This window comes from Propithecus coquereli, unplaced genomic scaffold (genome assembly GCF_000956105.1).
Source record: "Propithecus coquereli isolate 6110/MARCELLA unplaced genomic scaffold, Pcoq_1.0 Scaffold46, whole genome shotgun sequence".
Taxonomy (NCBI): Eukaryota; Metazoa; Chordata; class Mammalia; order Primates; family Indriidae; genus Propithecus; species Propithecus coquereli.
Window position 1 is genome coordinate 7,362,578 of NW_012150396.1, and position 8,532 is coordinate 7,371,109.

Sequence of the window (8,532 nt, forward strand, 5' to 3'; positions counted from 1 at the left end):
AGTACAACTAATAATTAAGGTATTTTTTCATGAGTGCCCTTAGTGCAGAGAGGGAAGAAAAGTAGGAAGAATAGCTCAGAGATACCGTGTTCTATCATCTGGTTTTCATTATCATCATTCAAGCCTTTTTTCTTCTTTTTTTTTTGAGACAAAAATATGCCAATTTCTGGAGAAAATACTATAATGAAAACCCATTTGAGAGCTGGGTGCATAGCTTCCATTAAAGTGTAATCTAGACATAGAAATTAGATTTAATGTTCTATCAAGAAAATAAGTGATGAGGCTAGTTTTAAGCAATGGCTAATGAAGCACAACAATTGTAATTAAAATTATTATTACTTAGCAGGACCCACCAACAAACTGTGACAAATCTTACAATGGTAAAAGTAGCGAGTGAAAAACGTCGATACCATCACGGCACACCGTACGGGCAGATCGCAGCCGTGTGTCTACGCCGGACCACAGGCAACTCTCTCCGAAGAGAGTAGTAAAAACAGCAACAATTCACAGCCCAATTTTTTTCTTTCAAGTACAGTGTCTCTTCCATGTAAATTATTTATAAAAAGCAAAGTTAAAAATATTAACGACAAATCAAAATATTCCCAATTTGTTTAAAAAGATTTACAAATCTTGGAAGTGCGTGAAGAAGCCAAGATGGAGTACCACACCCAAACTTAGTGAATGACTTTTGAAAATCACCGAGATACTAGCACAAAAATTGATTGTCAACTTAGGCAGTTCAGAAAGTCTTATGAGAGATAAGAGAGGGTAAAACCAAGTAAGCTACTCATTTCTCTGGCAAGGAGAAACCAAACCTAAATTCTACCCACTGCTTTCCGTAAGAATCACTACATCACCTTTTTGATGGGCAAAAGCTCTAACACGAGTGTTTCATTTGGGCTTGTCACAAACATACAACAAACTGACAAGCAGGTTCTACGATCATACTCTTAAAAAGCAGAACTCTGGGTCATTTCTACAGTTATTTCTTGAAAAAGTGATGATCACAGCAATTAGATGAAGCCAAAATACTTCCTTATTGAGTATAACACCACGTACACCTTAAATTGATCTCTAAACCCTAAAGCTCAATACTTCGAGACCAGTGAATCTTCCCCACCCCGGTTATCAGAGTCGTGGTCCCAAAGTATGGGATCCAACTGGCAGCCATACGACATTCTCATCAGATAAAAAGGGAGAGAAGCATTGCACAGTGAGAATGTCTGGCATCTAGAATTACATAAGGTTAGGAACCCAAATACAATCAACCCCAAGCAATTCACCCTGTGTATGCAAAAGTACGAGTCCAAATTGCATAGAGACCAGTCTCAAAAATCTGCACTCCCTTCCCCGTAAAAATTCTGCTGGTGTTTGTAAACACCGTGGCCACGTGTAGCAAAATATGCGGAGCCCTCAGCATTCCGACTCTAACATTTCCCGCTGTCTCCTGGCACCACACAGACTGCAGAGAGCAATCTCCCTCTCAATCTTATATTTCATCTGCAACATGCCACGATATCACCACACAGAAATAGAATTACTTGTCTAAACCCTGAGATACTTTTTCATTTTAATTTTAAAATCTAAAATACAGCAGTAATAAGTGGAAATATAAACAGTTAACACACTCAAAGTTTTGAAGCTTATTCTCTATGTCCTTCAGTACTCTTCTGTTTCCATGTAAAGACATTTTAATGCAAAAAAAAAAAATCATCTAGTAATTTATGTTACTGAAATAAACAATCTAGAGATTTCTTCCCATTTCTAGATCAAACTACATATCTGGCAGCAATTTAAACAAGGATGACAATTTTTACAGACTCCTTTTAACACGTAGGTTACATCTCCTGAGCTAATTGGAAAATGACTCGGTAATTGAAGGTATCTGAGAAAGTTTCTTGCAATTATGTATCAAGCCCTGCTCATCAAGTCACCTAATCTATTTAATCATCCTATCTAAGGTCTTAAGCTCTTTTCACCACTAAACACCATGGGGAAATTTTGAATGATAAAAGTATCCTTCTTCTCATCTATGAGAGGAAGGCGATTTAACTACGTAAAACTCACCGGTGCCATATTCCTAGAAAGATATGCTTAGCGCCATTCGATCCAAACAGTCCCTACATTTCTTTTGCATAAGACACGAGATACTTTCTCAGCGCCAAATATCTTAACTCAACCGTATGCATTTTTATAATGGTTTTTTTGAGATATACTTCCCATACAAAAGTCATCCTTTTAAACGTATAATTCTGTGGCTTTTAGTATTTCATGGAGTTGTATAACCATTACTACCTAATTATAGAATATTTTCATCACTCCCAAAAGAAATCCCATATCTATTAGCAATCAGTCCTCCTCCCACCCCTAGCTTACTCTCTGTCTCTCAAGATTTGCTTATTCTGGACACTATATATCAATGAAACCATACTGCATGTAGCCTTGTTACTCCTTTCAAGGTTCATCTATGTTGTAGTATTTATCAGCAATTCGTTCCTTTATATTACTGAATAATATTCCATTGTATGGATATACCACAATTTTTTTATCCATTGATGAGTCGATGGACATATAGGTTGCTTTCATTTTTGACATGAATAATGCTATGAACATTCAGCTACAAGTTTTTGTGCAGACAACTGTATGTATTTTAAGTTTCCTTTTATGACTTTCCCTACCTAAGTCTACATTATATGTTTTCCACTATTATTGATAACGAGGTAGTACAGCAGAGAGGCTAAAAGACTGGATCTAGAGACAGACTGCCTAATTCAAATTCCAGCTGCGCCAGATTTTGGCTGTGTGAACTTGGGCAAGTTAGTTAACCTCACTGTGCTTTAGTGTCCTCATGCTTAAATAGGGATAATTATAACACCTATCTCTGGGGTTGTGATGAAAATTAAATGACATCAGCTGACAGCATCGCAAAACAACTTACCATATTTTTAACACCAAGGCATTATGCAAAAAGAAAAAAAAACTTTATCAAACACATGATCGATAAATTGTGAAACTTCTGTGCTTAACTTCTGTTTTGAGAAAAAAAACATTTAAGAATATGTGATCATGTGACAAAATGGTATAGAACTAAATACACACACAGACAAATGAGTGCAAGTCAAACCGGGGAAAGAGGAATAAGATTGATAGACGGTATCAATGTCAGCATCCTGGCCGTGCTACTACGCTACAGTTTTGCAAAATGTTGCCACTGGGTGAAACTGGGCAGTGTGTACACGAACTCTCTCTGTCCTATTTCACACCAGTGCATTTGAATCCATGTTTATCTCAAAAACATTTCAATTAAAAATGTGATCCCATAGTCTTCAGGGTTTTTTATATATAATATCATCTCATGTGCAAGCAGAGAGAATTTTACTTCTCCATTTTTGATTTCAATGTCCTTTTTTTTTTCTTACCTAATTTCTCTGGCTGAGTCTTCCAATACTATGCTGATGAAAAGTGATCACATTGGGCTTCCTTGTCCTGTGGCTAATACCAGAGAAAAAACGGAGTGTTTCACTGTCGAGTATAATGGTAGCCCAGCTCTTGTTATATACGGCCTTTATTGTGTTGAGATGCATACTTGTGAACGTGTATCGTTTTGAGTTTTTATCATGTGTGTTTTGATTTTGCAAATGCTTCTAATAAAACTTTTGAAATGATTTTTAAACATGTGATCCCAGTATAAATTTACTAAAAACCCTTCAACTTTATGCTTACGATGGCTGTCTTCTACAGGGCAACTGTCATAGTCTCTAGAAGTTACATTTAAGGAAAAGCACCATCACCAAGACCTCCTATGTTACTTTTCTCTTATGCATGGAGAATAGATTATACCTTTTCTAGTTAAATGACATGGTTTTTCACTAGTTTTATGTCATTCACTAAATCTTAACTCTGAATAGGTCACTACTAGGTTCTACTAGGGAATACCAAGACATAAATCAACCCCTCCCTTCCAATACACAGAAAGAAATCTAATTGAAAAGAAACATTTGTAGTAATTTTCGTGAAGCAACCAGTTAATTTTATGTCCTAAATTATCCTTCAAAAACACTTTATCCCAATTTATTCATCTCTTATTTTAATTCTCAAATTATTTGGGATGTGATTTCAAGACAGTTTTGAATAATGACCTTCAGTAAACATAAAACATTGAGTTCTAAATTCTTATAAATTGCGGATAGGTTGACATTATCACTGAATTTATTTTTACAAAAAATATCAACAGCCCACCTGCTATCATCTACGTCTTCAAGCATGACACATTTAACTACACTTCATGACGAATGGAGAAAACAAACATCAAAACTGACAGAATTTGCCATTTTGGAATGGGCAACCAAAAATCTATTTTATTAAGATTATATGTCCATGTTAAGCCTGTCATTCTCTGCAATGTACAATCTAGGATCGAAATAATGCTGGAAATAAGCATCCACACAGAATTCCTTCCGGGCTGCAGCTGCAATGATTTACACTCTCTCACTTCCCCCTGTCTCCCTGGGGGACTCCTCTCTTCTGCTACACCCCAAACCAATAGATGTAGCGAACAACCTCCTTCAATAATATCACAGTGTTCACTAAGTTTTGGCAGTGAGTCAAAAGAGAAATTAGAGATCTAGACCAAGTAAATACTGTATATTTGGCAAAATCACTTGTGGTTGTTTTCTTCCGCCTGGTTTCCAAGATAACAACCGGCTCTACTTGGCAACTGGAATCTCCCAGAGTTAAGGCTCCAAATGTAAAGTTGGCTTGGGAGATACTGTCCTGCTGCTGGCTTTGGTGACATGACTACCCTTAGGAACTGTTGTGCAACAGTGGCATAATCACCGAGAAAGTGTCATTTTGATGTTACTACCGACAGCTAGTCCAAAGTTTTAGCCTGTCCCTATATAGGCAACAATTATATTAAAACCGTCTACATGGTTATTTACAAAATAAAGACTCTCTCTGGCAATTTGAGACGGCTAGATAAATCTATGAAATTCTATTCAAACACCACCACCACCAGCAACTGAACTTGTATCAGGAGCAATAAAAGGATAAAACAACAGACCTAATATTTTCTAAATATCACACATTCTAAAATATTGACATTCTACAAGGCCAAACATCCATAACTTTTGAGGACATCTTATGTCAAAGGTAATTTCATAAGGATTTACTAACTTGGATTTGGGGCAGGATAGAAAATAAAGTTTCTGCGAGGTGTGTCTGTGAATCATAAGAGATTCTTAACAAGGTCAGCAAATAAGGAAATACATTTCAATGCTGACATTTGGCTTACAACATCGTGGGTGGGTCGACTCTTGGAGGAATTGACAGAGAAATTCTAACTTCAGCAAGTGAAACCAAAATACGAACTCTAGTTCTGTTACCTAATGCAAGTCCAGTGCCCAGGAGGGACTCTGGAATTGTCATGACAACCTGACAGGTGCATCTCACTTGTTCTGGAGGTGACGTCGACCGGCCGATGTCTAGGGCCACATGCCACCGCACCAAAGTCACATCAATCCCTCTGGCTCCTGGCATGAACCGGCCAAAGCCAGATCTACTTAAAGCCTTAAGAGTTTGGCAAATGTGAGAATTTAAGCAAGGCAAGGGACTTGCCTCATTCCAAGTGAATTTCTCATGAATGTTTAGTTCGACAAGAAAATGAGCAAATCAATGACATGGTTTATGGAAAGCTATCTACCCTGTTATTGCCCATTATCAATCTACTAAAACTCAATTATCCAAGACAGTTCTATGGAATTTTGGGAGTTCCCAGGTGGCACTGACTATCACCTAAATGGTAAAGGTTTTTCTCTTTCATTGTAAACTATGTATCCCATACTTATTCCTCTTTTCCAACAAAGGAGAAAGTGTTACTTTGATTCAGATTGGTGAGTCATACACATATCTCCTCCTTGTAACCATTGAAACCCCTCATATAATATTAATTAGCAGCTATTTTCAGCATAAAAGTAGGATGCATAAAGTAACAAGAGTCTAAATTTGATGGTAGAAAAGAACAAGCCTTCGTGGTCACATTCGAAGTTATTAACCACTGTGGGTATTCTTGTTTATCAATTTGAGTGGAAAATATTGTATCTATTTCTAGTTGAATAGCTTGAAGACAGTAAATACCAAAACATTTGAAAAGTTGTCCCCAACATATAGATACTAACCTGTTAGCAAAAGGAACTGTTTATGTTAAATTCTGAATTGCTGGAATAATTAACCAAAGTTTTTGTCAACAGTTTACCATAAACAGCATTTATGATAAAAATCCTAAGTATTTTCTTTATTCTTATTTTAGGGCAAATAAGAACCAATGAACTGTTTCTACTCCACAGAGATGAGTAACCATGTGAAAGAACCTCTAGTATCAATCAATGATTAAAGCAAATTTAACTGCTTTTCCAAAGATGAAAATACAAAGAGCTACAACATGAACCACTGAGGATAAACAGTCTTGGAAATCTGATTTATGGAGGAATGCCATTATTATTATGCTTTTCTCTCTACCCATCTTTTAATTCTATCGATTGCCTCCTAAACTTCAGTTTGAATCTCCAGTCCTTCCCTAACATTTCCCGGATTAATAACACTTTAAAAATCAGTATTTATTGTATTGAAATCTATATTCTACTCCACACACATTATGAAATATACATGCAAACCTGTAAAAGAATATAACTCCCCTCAGTATTTCAACTTTCCATTAAAATGCAAATGTAATGATTTCATTGGCCAGGAAACAATACCCACAGTCTTAAACCAAACCAAACTCCTATCTTTTCTCTGGGAACCCCAACTTCCCCTACGATATGACCTTATTCCTACAGTGCATCATTTGGTGTTGAATATTTGTGGATGTGGATTAGCCATCAAATCCCCGACTGGAGAGGAAAAAGCACAATGTGTGATTTGAGATTTTAAATGCATGGACGGACTCTACTCCTTAGACAGGCAAATATGAAAACATTTCACCAAATTTTAAGCCAACAACTTCCAAACAACCCGTTTTCCAATTCCTAAACGCAGATGAGGAGGGGGGAGAGAAAAATCTCTCCATGTAATAAAAGTGTATCACGAGGGCAACGACCGGCAAATAACACTTGCATGCTATAGCCAGCCTTCCCAAGAGTCTACCAGGCCACGCTTGCTTTATGTTGTCATGGGCAGAGAACTCTCCTGCCGGCCTGATAAAATGAGACAATAACAGGGGAGCAGCGGTCCCAAGGAAGAGATTCAGCAAGATGTGACCGGTGCGTGCACGGGGAGGGGAGAGGGGCGAGGAGGAGGAAGAGGGAGGCAGGCAGAAGAGGAGAAGAGGTTGGGGAGCAGACGCAGAGACCCCAGGAAGGGCAGAGGGGCGAGAAAGGAGAGGTGGGACGGGGCTGGCCCCCACCGCCCGCCGAGCCCGGCTTCCCCTCTCGGGCGCCCCTGACCGTGCGCCCGGCCTGCGCCCGCCTTTGTGTCCGCCTGTCACCGACGGCCCGGCCCGGGCCGCACAAAGCCAGGGCGCGGACCCGCACACGGTGGCCCGCGCAGCCCGGGAGCAGCGGGTCTGGGTCCGGCCCGGGGTCTGGCGAAGCTGTCCCTCCGCCTCGCCCGGCGCCACCCGCAGAACGCGCGGACCGGGAAGAAAGCGCAGCCCCGCTCGGCGCGTCCCGGTCCCATCCCGCTGACACCCGCTCGGGGCGCCCCCAAAGCGGGCACCGGCGCGGACGCGAAGCCCGGGCCCCGCGGCGGGTGAGCGGGTCGCAAGCCGGACCCTCCCCGGGGGCGCACGGGACCGACGGGACCCGTCCGGCCGGCACCGCGGAGCGGGGCAGAGGGTCCGGGGGGGTCGCGCCCCCAAAGCCGAGCCGTCCGGGAAGCGAAGCCCCGTCCCGTCCCGGGAGGCGGCGTGTCGGGGCGCGGGGGGCGCGGGGGGTTCGGGGCTGCGGGTTCGGGACCGGGCGGTGCTGTCAGCCATGTTGAGGCGGCTCCAGTCATCCGCGAGCTCCCCGCTCCCCCCGGGGTCCGCGGTGGCCCTGCGGGGTCTGCGCCCCGCGCCCGGGGGCCCGAGAGAAAGCGGGGGGAGGAGGGGAGAGTCCGCGGCGCCAGGGGCCCACTCTGACCTCGGTCTCGTCCTCCGCCGCGCGGCGCTCCCGCGGTCGCAGCCCGGCTCCTTCCTGCAAACCCTAAAGGGCAGCCATCTTGCTTCCTCCTGCGTCCGCGACGGCGGCCCCGCATCAATATTCATGAGGCACCTTGACGTCCGCCCGCCTCGCCCGGCGGCCGCGCCAGTGGGCGGACGTGACTCGCATGCGAGCGGGCCGGGCTCCCGCCGCCGCCTCCTGCTCCGCCCGGGCCTCCTCCTGCTGCGGCTCGGCCCGGCCTCCTCCTCCTCCTCCTCCTCCTCCCCCCCCTCCTCCTGCGCCCGGGCCTCCAACTCCCCCTCCTGCTCCGCCCGGACCTCCAACTCCTCCTCCTGCTCTGTTCGGGCCTCCAACTCCTCCTCCTCGTCCTCTGCCCGGCCTCCTCCTGCTGCTC

The 8,532-nt window shown here is 42.9% G+C and overlaps 1 protein-coding gene across 1 annotated transcript in view; it reads right to left on the bottom strand.

Annotated features, from left to right (window-relative positions):
* Positions 1-8,183, bottom strand: part of TET2 (tet methylcytosine dioxygenase 2) — a 145,104-nt gene extending 136,921 nt beyond the window's left edge. Inside the window, exon 1 of the mRNA XM_012655089.1 lies at positions 8,118-8,183. The gene's annotated coding sequence lies outside the window, so the exon portion shown is untranslated. The remainder of the gene's footprint in view (positions 1-8,117) is intronic.
* Between the last annotated feature and the right edge of the window lie 349 nt (positions 8,184-8,532).